This window comes from Tachypleus tridentatus, chromosome 7 (genome assembly GCF_004210375.1).
Source record: "Tachypleus tridentatus isolate NWPU-2018 chromosome 7, ASM421037v1, whole genome shotgun sequence".
In the NCBI taxonomy this organism is placed as follows: Eukaryota; Metazoa; Arthropoda; class Merostomata; order Xiphosura; family Limulidae; genus Tachypleus; species Tachypleus tridentatus.
The window spans coordinates 74,907,160-74,921,004 of record NC_134831.1 but is presented as its reverse complement, the minus strand read 5'-3'; the positions used below and the strand labels follow the sequence as shown (position 1 = coordinate 74,921,004).

The 13,845-nt window shown below is 35.8% G+C and overlaps 1 protein-coding gene across 5 annotated transcripts in view; it reads right to left on the bottom strand.

Annotated features, from left to right (window-relative positions):
• Positions 1–13,845, bottom strand: part of LOC143255988 (uncharacterized) — a 98,275-nt gene that overhangs the window by 70,126 nt on the left and 14,304 nt on the right. The window lies entirely within an intron of this gene.

Below are 13,845 nucleotides of genomic sequence, written 5' to 3'. Positions count from 1 at the left end.
TTTTTAATATAATGAAATACTTGTAACATTTTTTTTTGTAAAGAACTGAAAAATAGTTTTAGTTCTTTGATGTCCAATAAGCTTGCCAAAAAAAAAAAAAATTAGGGTACCACTTTTGTGATAAAATGGCCTTTCACTTAATATAAAGACCAGTAGGTGATCAGAATAGTATTTTAAAATGATCATGCAAAAAGATTTGTTGTGGACTACCTTAAATGGTACCCATCATTTTCTGGCATTACTTTGAACACATTTTGTGAAACATATTTTGATCATTTTAACCAACCAGTGTATTAAAACAATTTTTATTGCCTTAAAATATTTATTATTTCATAAATGAATTTTGATAAAATATTTCAAAGAAAGAAATTTGATTAGCAGTAAATTTTGAAATGTGATATCATGAACACAACCACAGGTTTCATGGCAATCAAAAGAAAGTGTGGCACCAAATTTATCTGAAATGGAAAATATACTATGCACCTATAAATTGAGAGAAAACTGAACATGCTTGTTGGATGACTATATACTGCAGTGAATTGTGTGAACTAGATGTAGAAAATAGGTTATCTGGCATTAATTTTAACAGTTTATAAAGTAACAACAAACTATTATGTAACATTGTTTGAGGTTCAGTTAACTAAACTTTATAATTTTGTATATTTAGGGATGCCTCATATGGTGTTACTTTAAATTTGATGTTACCTACCTTTATATGCTTCATACCAGTAATCATATACTTTCAGCAACACAAATTACATCTCTCAAAAGTGGCCAGACACTATAAATTGTGATCTCTCATTATTACAAGAGACTGCAAGATTTCCCTTTGAATGTTAAGTCACAAGCTGAACAAAATATATGGAGGAATGAGCAGGACGTTCAAGTCCTCACTAAATTGGAGAATTTTTTTCTTTTTCTTTTCTAGATCATATAAAAGTTATGGTATATTGGCAGTTACCATTTGACACATTTGATAGAAGTATTCTGGCAAAGAATTATCTAAAGTTCTGCACAGGGTCATATTATAAAGCAACAACTTCCCATCACCTGAATGAGCAATGTTTTTCATGGACAGGTATAAAAATGAAATTGCATGTAGGATATGTCAGAACATTAAAAGATAATTGGCACACACTACTGCTGAAAAATTCAGGAAATAGTTTAAACACCAAGAAAAGACAATAAAGGATGGCAGTCAGCAAGTGCTCCCACAAAACACCTTCAATTAATGAAACAAAGCTGTGTGATGACTTTGATAAAAATTGAAAGTAAAATATGCTGAAAGAATTGACAGTTCTAAACCATCCATTTCAGTGATGTACTGTAGATCTGAAGCAGGTGAAATGATAAGTTACATGATTTATAAAGTAGAAAACATGGAGAACTGAGGGAGAACTTAGAGGAACCCAATATAATGGGAGTCAGTGGCTGGTTTGATGCTTGTTTCACATACTGGTCCCAAAGTTTGTTATATCTCATGTGAAAGTAGTGCCAGGGAGAAAAAAAAAGTTATTGTAGACAATATACTGCCATTTGCAGCATTTGGTTACTTTAACATATGTAACAACTTCACAAAAATTACTTTGAGGCTTGATAATCAGAATATCCTCCTTTGTTTGCCACTCAATGCAACTCCTAAAGTTGGATTTTAGAGACCTTGAAAAAGGTCGTGGATAACTGAAAAATGAGTGGTAAGTGGAATGCAAAAATCTTGAATAAAGATATGTACCCATCACTGCTAAAAGCTTTCATTTTCTAATGACATTGAGATATATACTTGCAGACCAAATTTAAGAAGCTGGACACCTTCCATCTAAATTCATCACTGGTTTTGCAAAGGCTGCTAGATGCAGATTCAGCCAACACCATGGAAGGTTCAGAAAATGTAAACAGTAATTACAAAATATGCAATGAGAATAAATGTAGTTTGATAATACAACTAGAAAAAAAGAGGAGTCAATATACTGATCAATATGATTCAAGCTAAAAACTAAATATAAGCAGGAATACACCTGTTTAATTAGCAACACTTGTTGGTTTTCAGCCTTGTTTTAAGTACACACACAGATTGCATTAACTAGAAGTTGGTATTAGAGCAAAAATTAAGTGAATCAAAGAATATGTTTAGTGCAACAGAAGAGTAGCATATTAAACAGCTTTTTAAGTCATTTACATGCATCACTGCAGATTCAGAATTCCTTTAGAAAGTGGGAGGGTGAACTATCAGGTTTACCATTTACTTTATTTCATTAAACAATAAAAAAAAGATACTTATAGTTCTGTAATACAAAATACCAAGGATATTTGTCATCAATACTGCTTCTCTTTAGCTATTGGTTAAGACATAACCTTCAAACTACAATCCTATCGGTTACTTGTAAAGTTAAGATATTTCGTCTTTCAGATCTGGTGTAAATTTGAGAAATTGTATTTATTAATATATACTGTACTGGAACAATATAATTATATGTAAACTTCAATAAAATGTATGATCTAGTATTAAATACACAACTTTGCCAAGTTTCAATACAAAGAATATATAGTAATAAAAACTTTTGTCAATTCATCTAGATACCTAAAGCAAATGTCAAAGTGAAACAAATTAAAAGTACATTTTACCTAAGTCAATGAACTCTCAACAATTGTAGCAATGCTCACACATACCTTTATTGATGCAAAACTAACACAAGAATAACCTTTAAACTTAGGCAACAAATCTGTATTATTCTGGGAAAAAGCACTGATGACCTAAATATGCTAACACAAATTTTATACCTTAGCTTCTTAAAACAAAATATTTTACCATATTAACAGTACAAGACAAAAAAAAATCCAATGATCATTTGTAAAACCTTTGTAAAGATAACACCTGTTTAGTTTGTTTTCTAGAACAGAGGAATACTGATGTATTTTCTCGTGAAACCAAAACATCAATGTACTTCAGTTTGCATTGCTTACTTTCCCTGTATAAAAACAAGCAAGTTCCCAATGAATTTTATCATGAGCATACACTCATAGAGCTTAAGTTGGTAACACTTATTTTTATAAAGGTAAACACAATTAGAATCATACTAACAGACATCTAAAGCTACGTATGTGCCTGGTATGTAGTAATATGGAAAAAGTGAAGGATTCAGTTGTGAATATTCATAAGTCTAAAAGCCTAGTGAATATTGTGATGCAAAGATATTTTAGGGCCAACTTTCAGCAATTTCAAATTTTGAAGAAAAACAAGTTTATGACCACTTTGCACACACTTCATTCCTTTACAGCAGTAGCAATATTCCCCGTGCAGAACTTTTGTAATTTTATTACAAAGTCGGACAAAAACATCTCCTAGTTTATCATCAGAAATTTTCTGAAACTTGTAAAAGTTTCTCTGAGAATCTCACTGATATATTACTCAAATACTAAAATGGTACATTAGTATGCAAGTGAGCCATAAGTAAATTCAATGCTAATCAATCTGGGGATTGTCAAACTTTCTCTGACCAACAACACAATTTTTTCCTCAAATCTGTATTGAACTGATCACTAAGTTAAATGCATAAAATGTCAAAGTATTCATAAGCATTTTTTTCACTATATTAGGCTCAGTTCAAATTATTAGTGTGTCCTTTCTATTAAACTACCAACTTTAAGCTCATCTTACAACATTTTACAATGAATCATGCATTTAATTTTTATTCTTTTAGCATATCATATAGCACTGGGCAATTTTAGCTTATTACTTGAGGAAAATTTACATAAATTACTCAAAATTATGAATAAACTGTTTAATCAATTCTGCTGTTTCATTATTTCAACAATCAACTGATTGAAATCCCAATTATATCAATAATCCTGAAAAATAACCACCTAACTAAAACCAATGTTTTTCATTCTTCCTGAAATTAATCCCATGTGCAAAGAGTTGGTCAACCAAAAGTAGTTCACACTGAAGAATTCTTGTTTAATATAATTCTAAATTGACTTAGTATTTTTTACAAGATTATGTACATTTTTCGTAAACATTATAAACAGATTATACACATGCAAAATGTCTTATTTTCTAATAATGATTTATCTATGATTTTATTTTAATCAGAGTGAATGCAAAGTGACTTTCTTTTAAGAAATAAAAAGAGTTGTTCATCTTAAATTTCAAATATCATTTGCATAAACCTCTAACTTCTTAAATGAACACCAGAAATATTTGTTCATTAAAACTATATACTACTACTTTCTCTACGGTAACATTAAACAGACTATTTGACCAGCCTCATTACCACCACAAAATGTACCAAATCTAAATTACACCTTTTTCTCTCCAGAAATATATATTGGAACAAAAAATTATTCATCATAAACAGCTTCAGGGTCATAGCAACTTCAGTGTTTTCATTTTATTGTTTTAAAGCTTTCTGAACTGCATCTAACCACCATGAACAAAAATTATTCACAAAGTGAGTGGAACTGCAGAAATATTAAAATCAACAGTTTCAGGCCACATCACACATCTTGGTATGTTCCTGATTTGTTCTTCCAGGTAAAAAGTCTTTTGTTAATCTGAGCTACGAACTTTTTATCTTCAATTTATGTAGTTAAACAATAAAAACACACATTCAAGAGTGAGGCCTTTTCATTAACACTAAAATTTTCACCAAGATTGGTTATCTAACACCGAACTTAACTATTTTAAAACAAATAAGTGAAGCAGCAAAAGAAATTACCTAAAAAAACTACGAACATACCAGGCTTTCTAGCTCACTTATATAAACATCTAAAAAATGTAATTATTAACTGGGGCAAAGACTTAAGTCATTCAAAATATGCTTAGCAAATGAATCCTTTTATAAAAATAGATAAACCTTTCATAATTATATAGTTCACAAAATTATTGTAAACATGTATGAATGATAAATAAGCACAGAGTTATGAAGTTTCTGTTGTAGGTGTAACAAACTTATTGTGCTTAATCAGAACTTGTTTGTTTGGAATTATGCACAAAGCTACATAACTGGCTATCTGTGCACTGCCCAATATCTGTATGGAAACCTGGTTTGTAGTGGTGTAAATCCACAAATGTTCTGCTGTGCCACTAGGTGGACATAACTCAGAAAATAATGCTGAGAGGTTCTTTTAAAATTCTGGCCTGTCAATTTCTATACTTAAATGTATTTAACTGGTGGGCATTACAAAACCCATATAACAAAAAATAAAATCTACTATGGAGAATTCATTTCAGAGACGTGATTTTCAGAAGACTGAGGCTGAAGTATTTGTTTCACAAGAAATCAAAACTTGTATTAAATAGTGAAACAATAAACATTTTGAAAACAAGTTTTGTGACAAATTGATAGTAAAGTAGCTTAAATTTTAAAATTCAGTCTCTTGCAAAAGTCATGACGTTCACAATAACCTCTATTTATGTACATAGAGAGAAAAATGATTGAACTAATCAAATAACTGAAATGTTGCAACCAAACTTATTTGCCTTATCTTTCTCACAGAAAATGTGCTTAGGTTATCTTCTAGTGTCACAAACTTTGAACTTCTGACTAGAGGAAATATGAGACTTGAAGTACCCACTGCCAAACGTTTTTATTGAACTGCTGACTATTATTATTTTTTTTTTTACTTGTATGTATAGTAGTTTCCTGATCAATGTACTAACCAAGTAATTGAATGTAACTGATAAATATGGCTACTGAATGATTAACTAACATTCCCATAACTGCTCAGTTACAATGTCATACACTGGTGTGTTAAATGAGTCAATATTGAGAAAAGTTGTTGCATGTGATTTTGTAAAAATAGTCATACTAGGCAGTTCAGTATTTCATATATGGAAGTGACAAATTGAAACATTAAAACAAAACTTAAAATTGTCAGACCTTTTATAAATTAAGCAAGATTAAAAGGAAAGTTATTACTCAACATTTTCCTATTATTTTTACCTAATTGGATTCTCTTAAATACAATTGTTCTACAGGCCTACTACAGCAATGTTTTGTCGTAACATAAAACCTTTGTATTCAATTTTATATGAACAAGATGAAAGTGATAAAATAAAAATGTAAAAATACTTCTCTTCAAAAACATTAATTTAAATTACCAATTATCACCATAGTATTTTCAATATGTATGATGCTAATTCTACTACTCCAGCTGCAAAGTTAATTTTCTTGGAGACACAATATAGGTTTTCAAATATACCATAAATTCTAGCAGTGTGCAAAACTGTGCTAATCTAAGAATGTTAAGAGGTTGGGTTGGTTGGTTTTTTGGCATTTACTGCCACAAAGCAACAAGGCTACCTGCACAAAACAACTGGTAAAAAAGTAAAATTATTAAAATATGTAAAAAGGAATATGTTAAAACAAAGTCTAATTGCCCTTAAAAATTTAAAAACAAGCGAGATGGAAATTGTCACCATTAACGTTTTATGGCACAAAGCAGCTAGGTTATCTGAACCAAACGTCCAGTAAAAAGGTAAAAATAAATTAAATGTAGTAAAATACATAAAAGAAAATGAAGGTAAAACAAAATATCATTGAACCAACGTCAAGGGTGAAACTTATATATCTCAAATCGTGTCACTGTTCATGGTAATAAAAATGGCATGACAATAAAACAAGAGCTATTATGTTTGAGTGTCACACAGCCCACACATTGGTGTATTAGTCCCATATAAAGAAAACTATGAATTAAAAAACCGTGACCAACACATAGCCTAGCTAGGACAACATGATCCTTACAGAAGCAAGATGGCCAAAGAGCATTAGAAGGTTTGATCTGGGATAGCTTGTTATCCCACTGCTCACTCCATCTCAACTGCCAACTGGTGCAGAGCCAAGCCTCGAATACAAGACCATAAACAATGTTTGGGACAAGCATGGTCTGATACCACCAAGACAGACAGACTTACCTGCAATATCAGAGAGTTCATTCCTGCAAATACCGACATGTCCTGGTATCCAGAGGAAATGGATAGAAGTAGATAGAGAAATGAATCTGTTGGTTTTAAACATTGATGAGAACAAGGTGAGAACTAACATGTAGCAATTCCAGGACCAGTAGAGAGCTAAGCAAGTTGGTATAAATAGTGCAGTCCACATACTACATAGCTTCTACGTGATCCACAATAATAGAAGCAGCATACAATTCAGCAGTGAACACAAACTGTAGAGGGGATTCTGTGTGCAACCACTGTACCACAACAAGCCATGGCAGAGCCCAAAGAGTCATTTCATTTCAAACCATCCATATAAATGGAAATGTAAGGATGGTTCAAAAGACATTTGGCAAATAGAAGGCAGTACTTCCAATAAAGAGTATCCACCTTCTTCAGATGACTCAAAGAAAGGACACATTTAGGGTTGGTGTTAAGTCATGGTGGAATGAGGTGACCAGTCAATACAGCAATGTTATCTATGGAGAGATCGAATTCATTTAACTGTGTCTGGACATGAAGGCCAAAAGGAACAATGACAGACTGTCTATTCTAAAAAAGCATGAACCACTGAGAAAGGAAAACATCCCCAAGTGGGATGCTGTGGTAAGGATCAAAGTTTTGAAGCATACAGTAAAGACAGTTGCAAACAGCAGAGGTGTAAAGGAGGTTCATGTACTCAGTGTACAAACTCTGGACTGAAGGAATGCAAAAGGCCCCTGTGTAGAGCTAAAGCCCCTTATGGTGAACAGTGTCCAACATCTTCAAGCCCAAGGTCCTTGCATGGCCATAGACCAAGTATCCATAGTCCAGTTTCAATTGCATGAAGGCACAATAGATTTTTTAGCACAGAACAATGATCTGCTCCCCAAGAGGTGGAAGAGAGGACATGAAGGATGTTCAGTGCCCTCATACACTTGATGCATAGCTGCTTGATGTCTGGAATAAATGTCAGCTTATGACTAAAGACAAACCCCTAAAACTTTACCTCAGGTGCCCTGGAAAGCTCAACTTCTAAGAAACAGAGCTTGGGATCAGGGTGAATACCCCATTGGCAGAAGTGTATGCAAATGGTTTAAGAGCAAGAAAAAGGTAAAAACTGTTTGCTATGGTCCACTTCAATAAATGATTGAGGGCAGCCTTAGCCACCATTCAATAAACCTCATGCTCAACAAACGACACAAGATTTGAAAGTCACTGACATACTGTTTGAAACAGGAGGAAGAATTGTTCACTGACAGCATCAATATTTATAATAAATTGTGCAACACTCAAGACACAGCCCTGAGGAACTCAAGTTCCTGTAGCAAAAGAAGAGGAAAGTATCAAACCCACATGGACTTGGAATCATCAGTCCACTAAAAAATGTTTAATAAAAAATGGGCAAATGATCATGCAACCCATGAGTGGTCTCACAGGATGTCATATCTCAATGTAGTATCAAACTTTCTCAAGGTTAAAAAAGATACAGAAAGATGTCACTGGAAAGAGGTTTCCCTGATTGACATTTTAAGTCGAATCAGGTGCTCCAAGGTGGACTGCTGTCATCAAAATTCAGACTGGGTGGGTAAGAGGATATTATTTGATTTGAGGAGCCAAATAAGACCAGAATTAACCATTCTCTGAAAGATTTTTGACAGCTCAAAGCAACTGGATAGTAGTTTGAAGGAATTTTAGGATCCTTCCCATGTTTTTTAAGAGAGGACAATAGCATGGTGCTAAGCATTAGGAAAAACATTCTCCTGCCAGATCCAGTTAAAAAGAATAGCAGAAGAATAGCAAGAGAGAGAGAGATGATGGTGCAGCATTTCATAATGAATATCTTCAGGTCCAACTGATGTACTGCCAGATTGATGAAAAGCACATTTGAGTTCCACCAGCATAATGGGGAAATTATAGTTATGGAGACAATCAACCAGAAAAGAAAGAGGTGACAACTATGTCCAAGAAAATGGGGAATGAAGCAGCATTCATGAGAAGTTTTTGCCAAGAGTATTGGTAGGTTGATTTGGTGTTTTATACCACAAAGCAGCTAGGCTATCTGTGCCAAACATCCTGTAAAAAGTTAAAATTAAATTTTGTAAAATTCATAAAAGTAAATAAAGGTAAAACAAAACAAAGTTAAAAAAACAGCATAAAACCAATGTTTACATCTTGTCTACAATGTTAAGAGAAAAACAAAGGTAATACAAGGTGTAAAAGACTTTCTGCAGCATAACTGTAATTATCATAACTCACCAGGAAGACTAACACGTAAGTACAAAAACCACTGTCAGTTACCTGATGCTGGCCTTTCCAGTCCTGGTTCTGAGTTACTTGACGTTATGGCCATTTTCAAAAAGTATGGCCCACTGAGGAAGGAAAACGCAACCCCAGGGGGTATGCTTGTAGGGAACAAAGTTTCAAAGTATAAAGTAAAGACAGCTGCAAACAGCAGAGGTGCAAAGAAGGTTCATGAGACTATGTATAAGCTCTGAACTGGGGAAGTGCAGAAAGCCTCAGTGCAGAGCCAAAGTCCTTGATGATGAATGGGGTCCAGCATCTTTAAGACTGAGGTTCTGGCAGACCCATAGACCAGTTTCGATCGAATAAGAACATAATATATCTTTAGCATAAAACATCGATCTTCTCCCCAAGTGGTGGAAAAGAGGACACAGAGGATGTTTAATGCTCTTGTACATTTAATCCGTAGCTGCTTGATGTATGGTACAAAGGTCAGCTTACAGGCAAAGATAAGCCCAAAGAACTTTGTCTCAGGAATCACAGGCAGCACAATTTCACCAATATGGAGTTCAGGATCAGGATGAATACCCCATTGATGGAAAAAGTGCATGCAAACAGTTTTAGAGAAAGAGAGAGAGAAGTGAAAGCCATTTGCTGTGGTCCACTTCAGTAAACAATTGAGGGCAGTCTATAGCTGCCCCACAATATACCTCATGTTTGACAACTGACACGAAAGGTGAAAGTCGTCAACACAGAGCCTATTTGCAACAGTGAGAGAGAGTTGTTCAGTGATGGCATTAATCTTTATACTGAGAAGTTTGATACTCAAAACACAGCCCTGAGGGACTCCAAGTTCCTGTAGAAAAAAATGGGAGTGTCAAATAAAACCCACATGAACTTGGAATCTCCTGTGCATTAAAAAGTTAATAAAAATGGACAAATGGCCACATAACCCATATATATGGAGGTCTCACAAAATTCCATACCTCCATGTTGTATCATAAGCCTTCTCAATGTCAAAGAATATTGATACAAGATGTCATTTGAGAAAGGCTTCTCTGATTGATGTTTCACATCAAATCAGATGGTCCCTGGTGGAGTGCTGTCAGAACCCACACTGGGTGGTTGAGAGGAGATTATTTGATTTGAGGAACCAAATGAGATGAGCATTAACCATTGTCTCTAAGGTCTTACAGAGACAGCTCAAAGCAATTGGACAGTAGTTTGAAGGAATCTTGGCATCTTTCCCAGGCTTAGAGAAAGGTAGAACAATAGGCTGGCTTCAGGCATCAGGAAAAACATTCTCCTGCCAGATCCAGTTAAAAACAATCAGACAAATAGCAAGAGAAGCAGGAGATAGATGGCACAGCACTCCATAGCATACATCATCAGGTCCAACCGATATACTGCCAGACTGATGAAGGGCCAGTTTGAGTTCCACCAGTGTAAAGGGATGATGATAATCGTAGAGATAATCAGCTCAAAAGGAAAAGGGTGATCCCTCTGCACACTTTGTGATGGATAAGAAAGTGGAGGAAGAGGCAGAAGTGCCAGATACCTGGCAGAAGCTTTCACCTAGAGTATCTGCAATGCTCCAGGTATCAGCTACTTCCTGGCCATCAGAGAGCAAGATCAAGAGGGAAAAGAATTATATTGCACACTGACCTTTCGAATCTTTTCCCATATGACTTTGGAACTGGTGGTAGAAGATATGCTAGTTGTGAACTTAAATCCAAGATTCCTTTTGGCTTTGACCTCTTACCCACCAAGCACGTGTATGGGTCTGCTGAAAAGCAATGATGTTCTAGAGTGTGGGATACCTACAAAACGTATCCCAGGACCATTTATGAGCCTTCCGTGCCATGTAGCAGGCAGGATTCCACCACAGATGAGGATATTGTGGGAAATGTGTCAAGGTTTTTTAAAATACATTGAGCAACTGCATGCATAATACATTCAGTTACTGTTGCCACACAGTTGTATATTGATGGCTCACACACAATGGCAGGATCAAGTTCTGCAAGAGCATTGAAAGAGAGCCAGTTTGCACGATCCAGCTTACACTGGGGCACGCGAGTCAGGTGGCATCGACCATGAACAGTTTCTCAAAATTATAGAAAAAAGATCACTGCCTCATGAATTATTGTCAACCTTCCATGAAAAGTGGAAGAATAGTGAAGGGGAGCAAATTGAGAGATAAATAACAGTAAAAGACTGACTAGGTGCATGAAAAGTATAAGAATCAGTATTAAAAAGAGAAAGGTTGCAATCTGAGAGCATACACTATACTGAGCAACCCTTCCCATCAATATCAGTACCCCCCCCCAGAGAGAATGATATCCATTACAATTCTGCAGAATTAAAAAGGGAAACAGTAAATGTTCAATGAAAACAACAAGATTTGATTGATAATGTGTCTCTCCAGGCAACAGGTAGAGAGAACAAACATCAATGGTACAACCCAAGGAAACATTGATGGCTACGGCCTCCAAGGGTGTGCCGAGTAGCAAAGACAGGGTGGATACATGCTGATCAACCAACAGTGTCACCCCTCCATGCACAAATCCATCACACAGCCAGTCATTTCTGTACAAAGAAACCCACTGAAAGGTGATTGTATTGGCAGGTTTCAAAATGTTTCCTGTAAGGAAAGACATACAGGATGGTAGGAAGCAATCAGTGTTTTAATGTCATCCAGATTACAATGTAAACCTCAACAGTTGCATTGTATCAAGGTGGCCATTTTTATTTATGTGTAGGCAAAGTGGGTGGAGAACCCTTCTGTTTATGACGTTTTTTGGTTTTTTTTACTGTCTTTATTCGATAGAGGTCTATTGACCTCCATGGATCATGCCCTGGGTCAATTGGGCAGGTCTTTGCTGTTGGAAGAGGATTCCAGTAAATGAAGATGTGAACAAATGACTGTTTTGCATATTGGAGTGGGAGAAGATGTATACGATGAAATGTCAGTACCCAAAACTGAAGGAAGTGGATTTTGGGATTTTTGGAATGTATGTAAGGGACAGAGATGGGAGTTAAAGTTGATTCAAGTTTTTAACCATAGAGGTCAAAAGACTTGTTTGTTTTGAGAATGATTCTTTTGGAGGCACAGAAAGATTCATCTGTACTCCCACTGTAGTAGTGGAACCAAGTGCAGCAGCAGCATACATCCAATGAAATGGTGGACAGCAACTTTCAAGCCTCAGGATAAGTAATGTTATAAATCATTTTCAAATGCTGTACCTCTTTTTCTTCCAACCATTTAGGGCAAAAAGGAAATTGGGATGGGCGAGAGCAAATTTCACACTCATAGGCATTGAGGTACTTCCCACCACAATGAGCACATGTCAAGAAACCATGAAATGATGTCTTCGAGTGACCGAACTGCTGACACTGGAAACATCTTAGGGTTTGGAATGTATGGCCATACCCTGCAATTAAGATAACCTGCCTTGATGGGTTACAGGTGGACATGGTGATGTAAATGTCAAAATGGGCATACTGGTCAGCATCGTAATTCCATCTTTGCAAGTGGAGATATGCCTCACTGCAGAAACTGCTTGAGTGGATAAACCAGCAAGAATCTGACCTGGGGATGTTCTTCAAATCCCTCTCAACAATAACTCCTCGTGATGTATTCAAAGTAGCATGAGGTGTAACGTCAATAAGTATATCCCCAATTGCCTTTGAATGCATGAGGAACTCACTGTGTTGAGATGTGAATGTTTCCACCACTATGTCACCAGACTGAAACTTCTTTACTGACTTTGGAGAACCAGAAAGTCATTCTAGACCCTTCTGAATGAAAAAGGAAGACAACTGCCTGATAGGTTTGTCTTAAAATCTTAAAAGAGAATGTAGAATAAGAAAATGAGTTACAACAAGTGCTATGGATGTTGAAGATTTCTGCTCAGAATCTTCTAGACATGGATGTTTACCTATGGACTGCTTTTTTTCACTATTTTAAAGTTTTTATTTAGGGATTTATAAAAAAAAAAAGGAAATTTTGGAGTCCTATGAGGGGATGCACTACAAGGTCAAGCAAGGACACTGCAGAAATGCCAGGATTTTGCGAATACTATACACAAACACCAGGATCTGATACAATACCCATGACACCCGTTGAAAACATCCAACACTGTCACTTGGTTGACTCTAGCCCAAGTGGACCAGCCGATTGACCCAAGGCCACCTGTCTATAGGAATTCAAGATCAAAGTGGTGTGTTAGGGTTGGACCCCTCAACCACCAGGATCCTCTCCTCCCCTTCACAGGTTGCCACACATGGCAAACATGTGGGTGGATGTTTAGATCCCAGAGAAGGTAAACTGAAAGAACAGAACCTTCCTTCGGAGGTCCCCTCACCACGTACAGGAATCTTCACCAAAGAGAAGTTTTTTGCCAAGAGTATTAGCAATGCTCTGAGCATCAGCAACTTCAATGGCCATCAGAGAGCAAAACTAAAAGGGGCAGAAGTATACTGTCCACTTACATTTTGAATCTTGTCTCATATGACTTTTGAACTGGTGGCAGAATAGATGCTAGATATGTATTTAATCCAAGATTCCATCTGACCTGCCAAGCATGTGCACGAGCCCAGTGAAAAGCAATGCAGTTTAAATGTGGGATATCACCAACACATGCAGATTGAGTGGCATCAACCATGGCTAGTCTCTCAAAATGATC